We start from the raw sequence: 14,690 nt of genomic DNA, 5'->3' as shown, positions 1-14,690 counted from the left end.
CCAAGCTTGGTAGAAAAGGGATCCAGGTACTGTGCAGGGCTCAATTCTCATAAAAATGCCTATGTATACTGACACAAGAAACGCTTTGGCTATCTAAGATACGGTAAGTTCAAGAATAGCACAGAGACAAATCAAGCAAAAAGCCACAGAACCATGCGCTATCTAGAGCTTTTCCCTGCTTCTGCAGCTCTAAAACGAGCATTGCCTGCAGCCCTGTGAGAAACCTCTGCATTCAACACATTTTGGAGGATGAGCCCCCTCCCGTCAGGGAAATAGACTAGAAATCGAGGTCAGCTTCTGGTTCTGCTCCTGATTCTATATGCGCATGTAGAAGTCACTTAGTTTCCATGCTACTGTTTTCAAATCCTTTGTCTGCCTTGCCTGCTTAGGGATGGCTACGTAGGGACTGTCCCCAGCTATGTACCTGCACGGTACCCAAAGCAGGGAACTGGATTTGAAGTGGAGGGCTCTAAAAGCCACAGGAAGAAGGGGAAAAAAAAAAGAAAATAAATAAAATAAGAGTTAGTACATGGTATCCAGTAGCTCTTCAGCGTATGTGGGAGAAGGCCATTCTAGCTATTTTTGCCTTCTCTTTGTACAACAGTAGATGGAGCTCTCCTTTCACCAGCTTCAGGAGTCCATTAATGCCTGCAGTATTACAAATTCGAGCACTGTAATTATTCTGTCAGCACCTGCTAGGGCTGCTGCACGTGACATGTCGTGGTGGTTACAAAGGAGGGATCTCGGGCTCCACGGCTGCCTGCCTGACATCATTCAGCAGCATGGAATTCTCTGAAACTTGTAAATGGCAAAAATGTTTGATTAACCACAGTATCGCCTTTCCTTCCAGTTAAGCATTGTGTAATATTCTTCCTTTCTTTTCTAAATTGTTACCAGGATTACATGGAGTTCAGCACAGTTTGGGAAATGAGAAGGCATGTTTTATTTCTCTTGCAAAACAAGGAATGACAAATTTTGCTTGACACATTTGGACAGAATGTATATAAAAATTGTCTCACGTCTGTGAGCACTGAAGACATTATCCAGAGGATCCTACAGGAACTAAAGGTCAAGGGATCTGCGGCCAATTTCTCAACCACTGCTTGCAGATCTAACGCCTGCGATCTGTATGTACCAGTAGGACAGAGGAGGAGGGATGAGGGGGAACACTGGCATTTACTTGCATCTCTGCCAGCAGGGAAAAATTACAAATGCATACATTGATTTTTCTCTCTTCCCCCCGTCTTCATGTGCAACTGCAAGTGACTCCAGCAGGACCCTGCAGGGACACAGACAGCCTTCCTAGGGTCGTGCACCACAGGGCCAGAACTACAGGTTGCAGTTCCCTCAGGACACGTTAGCCAGATTTTCTGCAACAGCTGACAAATTAAATACTTCAGAGAAGTGAGAGGAAAATTAGGCTGCTCTCTCTCATTTGGGTTGGTTGGTTTGATAACGCACCACGCACATCCTGCTGCACATCCAAGTGCAGGCTTGACTAAACAAGAGTAATCACATGCTACGGATGGCCAGGGAAGGCTATCTTCAAAGCCAGTCTACAACTTGTTATTCTCTGAAAACATGGACTGCTATATAAGCAATATCTAAAAACACATTTTGACTTTTTTTTTTTTAGACTCTTTGAAGAAGATTTCATGTTCTGCAAGTAGGAAAACAGAGAATATTGTGGAGTTACATGAGATGCTGGAGATTATATTTGCCAGCAAGGTAATCTAATATACATCTATTCTGGCATTCAATAATTAAAGAGAGGCCCCCAGCAGTGAATTGCTGGGTGATTATCTCACAGCGGCAGCTATCTTCAGCCACCAGAGAAGTGCCAGCACCTGCAGAGAGGCACCGGTAACTGCACACCACATCTTCACTGTCAGGCGCTGAAACGCAAGTGGGCAGTAGTTTTAGCAGAACTGATTTTTCATTTCTCTGGAGAAAAGTTAACAGAAGAAGAAGGGAGACTAGACACCCATCTCTGAAGACAGGGCTTTTCTACTGATTAGCCAAGTAGTGACTAACTTTCTGGATTTAAGACCTGATTCTGTGTAGGTATAATTGTCTGTTCAGATAGGATCCGTGCTTCAGCCGTAACAGAGCAAAAATCTAGGTAAGGACTTTGAGGTTTGGTCTGTAATGACTAGAAGCCAACAGCTGACAAATTAAATACTTCAGAGAAGTGAAAATTAAACAGTCCTGCAGTCACGAGTGTTGGCATATGGAAAGCTGCCACTAAGCTAATAATAGAAGTGTCTACTGCAGCAGAGAGGGAGGTCCCAGCGTCCTAGAGCAAGCCATACATCTGGGCACTGGGAAGACAGCCATTAGGCAATGTATGTTTAAGTAGCACATACTTGCTGCCTTCCTGCCAGCTATTCATCTTTTGCAACCACAGGCCGAGGGCAGCAGTCCACAAGCAATAATGCTGCACTGGGGACAAAAATCCGATTGGGCTCCGCTCAGCAGGCTTCCATTTTAGCAGATGAATTTCTTGTGGCCACAGGAACACAGGAGAGTCCATCACCAGCACACTGCCTGGTTGAGTACAACCGCTTTGCTTAATTCACCAAAAACCAGACAACTGGTTCATTTGTCACACACTTGCATTTGCATATTCTGGACACCAGCCACTTGCTCTAGTTACTTCAGGTATCTATGAAGAGCATAAAATCACCTGGGGACAAAGTCTTCTTTACTCACTCCAGCCTGAACCTCATGTAATTTCCTTGTGCGCAGTGGAGCCACGCTGCTGAGAAACGGGAGGAGAGCCAGGGTCATTACGTGGAAGATGAACAAAGCATGCAGATATTACTCACAACCTGAGATGGAAAATGATTTACAGACAGGTGGTTGTGAAGCTAATCAATAGTGCTTGCATAAGGTATTCACCCGTTAATGAATGATAGAGGAAAGCGAATCAGGATGGTGGAACTGCAGACAGACAGCAGCCAGGTTACTCAGCTTCAGTTGTCTACAAAAAAACAACCCAAGCAGAGATGGAAAGTACATGATGTGCTACAGTAGCCAGCAGCAAGATCTCATATATATATATATTATACTGCCCTAGGAGAAGCACACTCAGGTGAAACACGCATCACCCACACACACGTAGCTCTCTTGGAGATGACAGACAAGGTTGATTCACAGCACTCCTCCTAAATAGTGTCCTACACCCTGTAATGCAGATAGCTGACAAGAGATAATGGGCACTAAAGAGCAGAAGTGAGATAAAGCACTAAAGAGAAGAGGGAGATAAAGTGCTGAAGAGGAGATATGCATGAGTGCATGCACACACAGAGGAACAAGCTCTAATACAAAGTACAGGCAAGCTCTGCCAGCTTCACCACTGAATCACTACTACTTTTCATAGAGTATCTGGCCCATGTACTTTAGGAGACTTTCAAAGGTACCAAGCTGTAGAAAGCTTTTGGTTGCGTCCCTACTAAGCAATCTGGATAATAAGGGGCAAACCAAGTGGAGAGCAGACAGAGCAACTCCGCTGATATTAAGGATCCATCAACCTAGGGAAGAGCAGCTCCTGGTGCCTGAGGGTGGCAGGGAGCAGCTTCTCCTCCCAGAGAAGGAAAAGGAAAGGAAACTCTCCAACAAGTCTCTTCGCTGCCTGGTTGTGTACCCACTAATATCCACTGCAAGGGGTATTTGCTGGCTCAAGATGATGCACCATCGGTTTGGGCGATGAGTACAGGAGTGATGATCAGGCCATCTTCCCTCTTTGAAAGAAAAAAAGACCCAAGTGTCTCAGATTCACTAAAGGGGACTTTTGTCCAACTGTCCCTTTCAGATCACCTGTGAAAACAACAGCCTTAGGAGCTATCAGCATCTTGTTCTCCAAGCTTGGGCTCAAAGCACCTGGTGCACACACACAAGCTGCTTTTCAGTCAGGCCTCATACTGATTGTCCATAATGACGGCAAACATACCCGGGGCTTCTCACTGTATGCTCCAGGAAGATACGGTCCTCTTTGCCTGCGATTGTAGCAAGAAAACATAACCACAAAAAGAACCTGCAAGTTCTTCTATTTAATCTTTCAGTGCTTCCTGGTCAGAGCTTTTCAGATCAGAAGCCAAGAGACTGCCTGACAGTTCTGTGTCTTCTAGCTGCTTCCAGCAAACATAGCTGCCGTCTTCCACACTTGTAAGGCCTCCACAAGCAGAATTTTGCTGAAAATTTCATCCTTACACAGACGTCACCTATCAGTACTACATCATCCTTCAGTAAAATAAGGCTTTTATGTCATGTATGATTAGGAACAAGAACTCCAAAAAGCTCAGTGCTGCATCAGGCTAGTTTATCACTAGTCTTTCACTAATGTCCCTTTGAGCTTGCCAGAGCAGGAGGTTTGACTCCTGCAGCACTGACTAGAGGAGTCACACATGGGATGGATTTTTTTCAGAGCTGGCCAGGTTCTTCCAGCCATGTGGAGGAAGAGATGGCACCCTCACCTTGCTCAGTGTGCAGGCTACTGTGGCCAGGCTTGTCACCAGCCAGGAAGGAGGCAGAGAATGCTTCTGAAGGCCTGCTCTTCCCTCAGCACAGGGTGCTGACCATGGCCACAGAAAGATTCTTGGCACGAAGGATGGTGCCCTGGCCTTCTGTACCTACTGCTCCCACATCTCCCCCCTCATTTTTGTTCCTTTATGCCCTCCTTTTCTGCTGCCACCTTTAGCCTGTGCTGTCCTCCCCTGCTTTAGCTTGAGTAGCGTGCAGTGGGACAAAATACAAAGAGCAGAAGACAGGCAGAGGGAGTACTGGGAGGGCCCGTGCCCTCTGACTCCCTTCATGTCGCTCCTGGGAAGGCAACACTTGACTATGCATAGCATTGGTATTAATACCACATAGGGCAGTGGCTCATAAATTAAAATAGCAGCAACACTGACAGTACTCACAGGTCTCAGAAAAGAAAGGAGATGTGGAATGGGCTTATTCATCTATTCCATGACAGGAAACATTTCAACTGCTGTACCAGCACAGACACTGTCTGCTTCAACCATTCCTTCCAACTCACAATACTCTGCATCAGGACCACACAAATAAGGAAAACCACAGTATTCTCTTTGCTTTCTATGGAAAAAGTTCAAAACGCAACAAAATCCAACCTCTCTGTGTTGTTCTTTGTATGCTCCAAAGCGTTCAGCTGCTCGCTATTTATCGTGTTACAGCCTATGGATGTACCAGCCTTCTAAGTAAAGCAAGCTGGTCACCCAGCAGTCAGTTGCTGCAGTGACTGCAGGACAGGCAGGCTGTCCGGGGGCCAGAAGCTCATGGGCCAGCAGAGGCTGCCAGCGCCAAGAGGAGCTGCCAGCCAGCCTGCCTGTATGAAAAAAAAGTCTTCCGTTTTCTATCCAAATCCATTAACAGCAGAGTAAAGAGGCAAGAAGAAGGAAGGGTAACCAGCTCTCCCAAGTACATATACGGCACTATCTTAAGCTACCATTTTTCAATTACTTTTCTGCTTTATGGCCCTTAGCACAAGGGAAAAATGGAGACGAGATGCAGGAAAGCAATGATTTTCTTTTTCAGCTTCTCATGAATTCAATAGGAAACCAGAACTTGGATCAGGCACACCCCCAGGAAGTACTGGAAAACACGTTCAAAGCTTTGTGAAAAATTATTTTTACAGGATACAGGTAATTTTGGAAGTTACAAGCAAAAAGCATAACAACTTTTTGACAGATACCCTCATCAGAAAATCCCTGTGGCATTTCAGACACCCAAAATAAAAGTTTATGACTTCATAATGTTAATTATCAATATCTTAAAGAAGCCTTACTGGAAATCACAAGTGAATCCTAGGGACCTTGATCTAAGCTGGAATCTGGTGGTTTCAAATCTTGCTGCAGAAAGGTTCATAAACCTGAAAACAACAGAAAGGACATAGCAATGAAGTATGGGTAAGAACAAGATCCACTGGGGGGGAAAAATAAAACTGATTTAGTAAAACCAGGATAGGATATGACATTAGCCTTGTCTTAAATGGTTCTGAGCTGCAAAGTCCCTCCACGTTTTGCTCCAAGGCAGCCTGTCCACATTTCACTGTGACCTGCCCTGGAGCACCATCAACCAGAGACCCAGAGAACGAGGCAAGGTCGATTCCCCAGTACTGCCCAGAATCCCCCGCTGTCACCTCCAGCGAGCTGCAGAGCATAGAATCAGAGTGATGCTCAACAGCACCACTCTCCTCACCCTTCTAAGTTCAATCAATCTTCTGATCCTGAGTTACAGCAGGCTTCCAAATGCTGACCCAGGCCAGGTCAGTGTGGCAACCTGCCAGCACCCCAAGGGCCGGGCCCTGTGGCTGCAGACCTGGCACAGCACTCACTGCTCGGTGGCACAGGGAGTGTGACCGGCCCCAGCCCTGCATGGAGGGGCTGCGCAGAGCCCTCCACCCGCTCCATCCCTGGGACTGGGGGGCAGGAGTGGGACCATGGCCAGACACACCTGCAGCCCCTTGCCCTGCTGCCTGTTCCACATGGGAGAGGGACTCTTGGTGAGGCAGCGCCCCACCATCATGCCCAACTGAGCCCGATCCCCCAGCAGCACGAGCCCATCTCCAGGGCATGCTCCCAGCTGTCCCTTCCTCAGGCTCAGTTATGAAAGCACAAGGAACAAATGTGCACAACTGGCCTATGGCAGCAGGGCAATTGCACCAGCCTCAGCTCTCCCAGGGTGCCGGCCCAAGACAGGCCTGGGAGAAGTCAGGGCAGCATGGATGAACAGGAGGAGGGTCTCTCCTCCAACATGCTCTGCACCATCCCCGCAGTGCTCGTCCCCACAACCTGCACGACAGGCCATGTCTGGCGAAGGCGACTGGTGACATGGGGCCCTGCTGTGCTCAGGCCACCTTCCCCAGGCACGGCGCAGGGTGGCTCCGCAGCAGATTCCAGCATGGCACAGAGGCAAGATGGCCTCTTGGCTCACTGCAGAATTCCTGCATTAGCAAATGCCCACATGTACCTGGAGCAGCTGGAGAGGCTCCAGACAGACAATCCACTGGCTCCTAGGCCAGGCACTTGAGTGCAGGTGGCCTAGGACACACTCAGACCAGTCCACATGGTCACCCTCTCACCAGGGGACAGCACATGGCCCACTAGCCACCAGGCCAACACAGCCCATGCCCATGGCAAGGGAATGACTCCCCAGAGCCCATGTGGGTGCCAAGAAATGTGCAGAGCAGTTCAGGACCCTCTGCTGTATAGAAACATAGCAAGACAAGCCAGCCAAGTGCTCCAAAGCACGTGCCCAGCTTCAGAAGCTCTGCAGCAACCCAACACGTCAGCTCTTTGCCTTCCCAGGCCTTCTAGAGGACAGCCAGGAGGGGATGGATGGCTCTGGAACAGAGAGCATGTTGCCAGCACCACAACTCACACGTGCAGATCTCTGGAGATCTCTCTCTCAAGCCATGCTGCCTGTTACCACCCCACAGGGTTCTGCTGGCGCTCTCTCGGGGTGCAAGTGCAGTTAGTCACCCACTTGTCTCCCCCACACCTGAGCAGTTTGTGCTCCAGCTTAAGAAGTCTTTGTTAAGCATAGAATGGTTTGAGTTGGAAGGGACCTTTTAAGACCATCCAGTTCCATCCCCCTGCCCTGGGCAGGGACATCTCCCACTAGACCAGGTTGCTCCAAGCCCCATCCAGTCTGGCCTTAAGCACCTCCAGGGATGGGGCATTCCTTTTTTTCCTGGGTGCATGATGCACATTCAGTCCTGGATGCTACTGGGAATACTAAGGAGGCGGCAGCAGTGAAGGCCATTTCCCTTCCCACAAGCGGTTTGAGCTTGCTTTTTTGTGTTAGCTTTTGGTTCATTGGGCTGTACTCTAAATTTAGACAATGAATTAGCTAGATTTTTTTAACAGTCAAATTCTTTGTATTTTTCATTAAAAGCTGGCTCAAACAGTCTTTAGTGACTGCATACATGGCTTACCTACCTGCATTTGGCTGAATTGCTATAGCTTGCCTCTCTACTGTAAGTGAAGGTTTTCTGGGGAGAAACAGCATTTGCAACAAGCTGTGCCTTAAGGCCCCAACAGCACAAACTGTGGTTTACTGTAACGTACCAGCTGTTCCAGATTTCTTTCTAACCTACATTATATACTGCATGGAGGTTTCAGCAGCTGTAATTTTTCTTCATGCAGAATGTGATTTTCTTTCACGCATCAAGCACCAGCTTGCACAATAACTCAGCAGTCCCATAACTGGGCTCCTGATTTTAGAGATTAGAGCAGGTTTCCAACCCCAGTCCCAGGGTGTCACAAATATTAGATGTTTGCGTATATGAATGCAGTGCACAATTACCCCAAAGCTGGTACATGCCTGTGCAGCTTGGAAATACAAAAGAAAGGCAGAGTTTTGATAAGAACTTGGCCATCAAAACACAGAAGCAGATGAATACATGAGCAGAAGTCTAATTTCAAATCAAAGTAAGTGTGTGTTAGTTATCTGTGTGGGCCTTGAAAACCACTTATATGGAAGCTGGAATAAAGCAGGTAAGAGGTCACTGGCTTTCCTTACCACCCAAAGACTACCTGTGAAGCAAGTGTAAAGCAGCAGCTTTGGTAATTTACTTTCCTGAGTTTCTTTGATTATTATGTAAGGAGAAAAGAGACAGCCTCGACAGACATCTCGCTACCTGCCTCTCCTCCCCTCTGCGCTCTGGCCCTCTCTCAACCGAGTGCTTCCTTTTTCTTTCCTCCAGCCCTGACGTCATGTTACTGCCAGTTCTGGTTTTCCTCCCAGATGGCAAACATTCATCTCCCGGCTGCATTCACTTGCAAGAAGAAACAAGCCTTCTGCCTCGCTCTGCACAGTAATAAAACAAATGACATGAGACTAAACTTCATTGCTAACCATAAATGCATCTAATCCACTAAAAAGCTGAGGGACTGAGCTTACAGGACAAGCTGCTCTCACAAGTCTCAGTGCTGTGGGTAAAATGCAGACCACCAGTTTTAAGAGTATTTTGTATGGTAGACAGAGGCTGCTTCTTCAGCATACTAGAGGTAGATGAACACAGAACCAGCGTTAGCAGCGGATAATTTCCACAATGGGAGACATTTATCCTGTAGCACTAGATATTAAAGTCTTTACATAGTGTCCTACCTACTCAGTAAACCCAAGATCAGATGACACTGGCACACACGTAGAGATGTTAAAGAAAATACAATAAAAAGACAGAGATACAAAGACATCTTTAACTCCCATCACAAAAGCCAGGCCACAGATGGAGGCTACAGAGTGCTCTGTTCAGTCCACGGGATCCTCCAGTCACCTCTATGCTCCCTCCGTTGAGGGGTTCTCACCTGGGTAAACAACACCCATCTGAGTGAAAGTCAGGAGCTGTCTCATAAGAGGCAACGGCAAAGGCCAGCAAAAGAGCACGCAAGTCTAAAAACATGAGTCTAAAGTTATTTGAAGACACAAGCATATACGGAAAAAGCCTCCAGTTTAAAACACGGGTTATAAACGCCAAACAGTTGTGCCCAGTGCTGTGATCAAATGCCATCCTTATTCCATCAGAGCTTAAAATAGGCTGAGTAACAAGGCAAACAACTGAAAAATCCCAAGCTGCTGCCAACGGACACGCAGCAGGCAGTGGCTTTGCACTGTTTCGCTTCACTTCCAATGACTGTGGTGTTCATAGAGGGAAATCCTCCACTATGATTCAGGAACACATAGAGCTGTGTGTTGAACTCACTTCATTGGTAAACTACAGGCTGCAAAAGGATCCACAGACCACGGTGCTAACCCGACCCGGCCCCAGCGTCACAGGCAGTGCAGGCATGCCCTGCACAGCTAGCCTCTCAAAAGTGCCCTACACTGCCAGTACACAGGCAGGAGTCCCCTTACTTCATTTACCCAATCCACAAGAAAAAAAACTGGGCTCAAGTTCATTATCCATGATCTTCCCAGATCCTCTGAACTCCCTCTGTCAAGCCCAGGTAGTTCTCATATTTTAGTTATTGACTGCACAGGCTTTGTTAGTGCTGCAGGCTGAGGCTTTGTAACAAGCCCCGGGAGTTCAGTACATTCTGTTCAGCGTGCCAAAGGCACTGAATAACCACTTCCATTTGCATTTGCCTAAACATAGCCTAAACATACTGCAAGCAAATAGCAGGAATAGGTTTAGCACTCAAGAGCACAATTAAAAGCAAAAAAACACCCATCAATAATTTGGTACTTTTCCAGAAACACCAGAAAAAGCCAACGTGAATCAGAATCATTGAAAATAGTATTTTTGTTCTGCAGCAAAAAACAAAGAACATAAAGTTTGAGATGTTTGCCAAGAACTTTAAAAACCTATTTTTAACCAGTCAGTACATTTTATGAGCTTATCTGTAGATAAGATAAGCTGCTAAATACCGTTTCTGGGGTTTAGACTTTTTGCTACAGACGTGTGCAATCGCTGTTGCTGCCTCAGCCTGACGGTTTTTCTCTGCCGCAGCAGAGACAGCTCGCAGAGAGGTAGCCAGCCTTACAGCAGAACTGCTGCATTATGAATCAGATCATGCTCACCAGGAAAAAGGCAGGCTGTAGTGTTGAGGGTGGGCTAGAGAGAGCCAAGAGACTTGGGGTGCTATTCTTGGCGTTGCCAGTGATTCGCCGCCTGACCTTGTGAAAGTGACTTAATCGTTGCATACATCAGCTTCTCAGCCTCTTCATGTTAAACATCAGTGGTACTGCAAAACACCCCAGAGGCTGCTCGCTTCAAGAAGAAAGGGAGAAAAAGAATTAGACTATCTGAAAAAGCAAGGAAATAACGTGGTGCACCTGGGTGCAGCCACATTACTGATTTCAAAGGCAGTTTGGACTGTGTTTGGAACAAAGGCTCTAATCCAAGTAATAAAAGAGAAATTAAGTGTTAAAAAAGGAACAGCACCCCCTTAAATTATTTTGTCCCTCTGGGTGTTTGATGAGGCAGATGTTATTATAATCTAATGCCTGTGAGGTGTCCAGATGCAGTGGAAGTAGATGCCTCTGACATCCCTGACTAGATTCATCCTCCCAGCATCCCTGCGCTAAGGAAGCAGGACATCGAGCACTATTTGGTGTGGGGATGGTTATAGAAGAATGCTTCCATAGTTAAAGATAGCCCACGTTGCTGGATCTGGTTATGTATGCCACCGTGTTGGGTTTTTTTTTTTTTTTTTTTTTTTTTTTTTAAAAAGAAGCTCCGCCTGGTAACAGCATGGGATGCAACCTACCAGCAGTGGAGAGAAATTCCCACTCACACCTATGTTACACCAAGCCCCAGGCAGGGGCTCAGGGTGCGCGCTGGTGCTGACACAGCCCTTGCCAACCAGCATATCAGCCAGCCCGTGGCACAGGGTGATGTCAGCCGAAGTGTCTCAGCAACAGGAGTTTCACTGAAACTGTCTCGGCCATGCCAGACAGAACGTCATTCAATCCGGCACACCCTGTATCGGCCTGCAATCATCTGTGCTATAGACACGGAACAGCCTCCGGAAGGAAGCACAAGAAGTATGCTGGAACCTGAAAAGCCCTTAGTTTATGCAGTCCTTCAGCGGGTAACTGCGGCAGAGATTTCCTTAGCACAGCTGCAGGAGCAGAAGGGATTGTTACAATGGCGTATTGGGTTTGCATAGCAAGGTTTTGGAAGCAGGGAGGCTACAGGGGTGGCTTCTGTGAGAAGCTGAAAGAAGCATCCCCTTTGTCCAATAGAGCCAATGCCAGCAGTCTCCAAGAGGGACCCACCGCTGGCCAAGGCCAAGCCCATCAGCGACGGTGGTAGCACCTCTGAGATAACATAGTTAAGAAGGGGAAAAAGTTACTGCACAACTGCAGCTGGAGAGAGGAGTGAGAATATGTGAGAACAACAACCCCGCAGACACCAAGGTCAGTGAAGAAAGAGGGGGAGGATGTGCTCCAGGCACCGGAGCAGATATTCCCCTGCAGACCATGGAAAAGACGATGGTGAGGCAGGCTGTCCTCCTGCAGCGTGTGGAGGTCCACGACAGAGCAGAGATCCACCTGTAGCCTGTGGAGGACCCCACACCGGAGCAGGCAGATGTGCCTGAAGGAGGGTGTGACCCCATGGGAAGCTCACAGTGGAGCAGGCTCTTGGCAGGACCTGTGGAGAGAGAAGCCCAGGTTGGAGCAGGTTTGCTGGCAGGACTTTTGATCCCGTGGGGGGCCCACATTGCAGCAATCTGTTCCTGAAGGACTGCACCCCACGGAAGGGACACACACCAAGGCAGACCCCTGTCTCATAACCACCTACTGGTAAAGCTCAGGCAGATCCTAGATTGCATTCTGCAGACCAGATTCACAGCTCCACCTCAACATGCCACCTCATGGTCGATTGGGATGAGCTGTCTCCTGTCTCTGCACACCACACAATCTCACACTTACTGTTTTCACTCCTTTACTTCTAGGTTAGCTGTACCTTTGATGAACAGAAATACTGTGACTCCCAAGAAAGGAATTGTGACAAATCGCTTCACCCAGTGACAGCAGCTCTGTGACTGCTAACACACGGTATGGTGAGGCTTCTGGACAGGGACTGTCATTCCCATTTTACAGACAGGAAAATAAGCCCGTCCTGAAGGCAAGGACACAAAATGGCACTTTCTCAATCACCAGATCAGCTGCCTTTGAATGCTAATAATCACTCCTGTTTGCTCTGCATTTACCACATTGATCCCACGGGAACACAGGAGCACAAGCCATTGACTCTCTCCCCCTCTCTGCTCCTTAACACCCATAGTTCTCACCCCTTTGCTCAGTCACTAAAGACCCTTCTATTGGACACCCTCTCTGACAAATCAACTACATGATTAACTCAATTCAGTTAAACTCAGGGCAATTACTGTACCTATACCCAGCTTGAAGTCCTCTGCTGCTTCTCCAGAGGGCTTTGTATACCGCCTACACTATTTTTCCCCTAACTGTATCAGCAGAGCAAATACAAAACAGCATGCCTTCTCAAAGCATCACTCCAGTGGAGGAGCAATCATGAGTTACAACAGTCCCATCCCCGCAGTATTTCGTCATTGCCAACAAAACCATTTATAAAATCCCAGAGCTGCAGATTACACAAAACTTAATGTAAAGAAAACCGCTTGTGCCACTGGACTGGTGTGCCTGATGGCATCTCTGCTCCTGGCAGAGGTGGGGGATGCGTTGAGGATCCAGTGTGGGTCTTGGAGCCAGCCTGCCTGAAGAAGTCAGCATGCAGCCAGCTACAGCATGAACCGACAGCAGAGAAATTCCTCACACACACATCCTCAGCATGTGCTGGGTGGAAGGCAGTTTACCCACTGTCAGACACTGTCTCCATGAAGACTTAACTTAGGATAACTTGTGAACTACATGCTCATGTTCTGGTATCCTGTACATGAAGTTATCCATGTGGAGATACTCCGGGGATCCCGGCTGTGCTTGCAGAGCTGGTAGAAAGAGATTAGAAAAAAAACAAACCAAACCAACCACCCCGAGAAAATCCCATCCCCTCAGCCCTGCTAAACCTTTCTGCTGCCCCCCAAAACTGAGCCTCACAATGCAACACAGCCTCTGCACAGCTGAGCCAGCTCATATCTTTCTGCGCTCTTCTCCAGTTGCCTGCCCCACCGTTGTGCTAACACATCAAAAGGCAATACATGTGGGACTCCACTAGGCCCTCACAACAAAATGACTTCCCTGATTGGAGCTACGCTTGCTGAAACCTGGTCAACATAAATGAGCAAGGGAGAGATTAAGACAAGGACTCAAACCCTTCTGATCTACCCTATTCTAGCCACCACACACAAACCTTCTTTTAGTTTTGCTACTTCTCCCATTTAGAGAAGCCTCCTTGACAAGCATGCACTGTGATTCCCTCAAACCCATAGTAAGCTTGGCTGGTTTTGAGACATGAGTTCTCTATCTACAGATGGATCAAATGGATTCCAGCTTCTCCAGTGCAGCCAGAAGCAGGAATTTTTTCCTAGGATTTCCTAAATCTCGTAATCTTCTACCTCTGAAATCTGTAATTCTACTTTTTAAAGTCCATATTCATGAAGGGAGATTGAAGTGACCAACCTGCTGGTACCAGGGAGAGAAGAAATCCTATTTTTCATTCCTCAGCTGCAGTTCATGACATCTCATTTCACAGTCACCATCCAGGAAAAGGCTTAGTTAATGCAGAGACTGAAGTGACTTACAGAACATTTCCCTACAAGAAAAACACCCTGCAAAACACTGAGAAGGAACTGTATTTGTTTATATGACTCTTGCTAGGGGACGGAACAGCATTTGAGACTGGTGCGATCTCAAGATTTGGCAATATTAAACATCGCTTAGTACCAGAGAGACTCGGAGATAAGAGACAGTCCAACAAAGGGGCACAAGGATGATGAAGGGATAGAAGCACATGCCATACAGTGAAAGGCTGAGAGAGCTGGGCGCATGCAGGCTTGAGAAGAGCAGGCTTGGGGGGATTTTATCCATGTGTAAGTACTGATGGGGGAGTAAACAGGACAGAGCCAGACTCTCCTCAGCGGTGGGCAGTGTCAGAACAACAGGTGATGGGCACAAACTGAAATACAGGAAGATCCGTTTGAGCACAAGAGAAAATCGTTTTCTTGTGAGGCTGGTCAAACACTGGGGTAGGTGTTGTGGTTTGGGCTAGACTGCCAGTCTCCATGCTCAGGAGACATTCAACT

At 47.4% G+C, this 14,690-nt stretch overlaps 1 long non-coding RNA gene across 16 annotated transcripts in view; it reads right to left on the bottom strand.

Annotated features, from left to right (window-relative positions):
* Window positions 1-14,690, bottom strand: part of LOC128911117 (uncharacterized) — a 97,441-nt gene that overhangs the window by 52,631 nt on the left and 30,120 nt on the right. For 9 of the 16 annotated variants that reach the window (XR_008467005.1, XR_008467003.1, XR_008466996.1 and 6 more), the window contains one exon: window positions 5,804-5,887. This is a non-coding gene — a long non-coding RNA (uncharacterized LOC128911117). Of the gene's footprint in view, window positions 1-2,686; window positions 2,762-3,952; window positions 3,999-5,803; window positions 5,888-10,542; window positions 10,733-14,690 lie in introns of all 16 variants that reach the window. The other 7 variants (XR_008467007.1, XR_008467006.1, XR_008466999.1 and 4 more) reach the window with 7 other exon arrangements.

Source organism: Rissa tridactyla, chromosome 6 (genome assembly GCF_028500815.1).
Source record: "Rissa tridactyla isolate bRisTri1 chromosome 6, bRisTri1.patW.cur.20221130, whole genome shotgun sequence".
In the NCBI taxonomy this organism is placed as follows: domain Eukaryota; kingdom Metazoa; phylum Chordata; class Aves; order Charadriiformes; family Laridae; genus Rissa; species Rissa tridactyla.
Note: the sequence above shows the minus strand (reverse complement) of the source record. Positions and strands in the feature narration are given on the sequence as shown.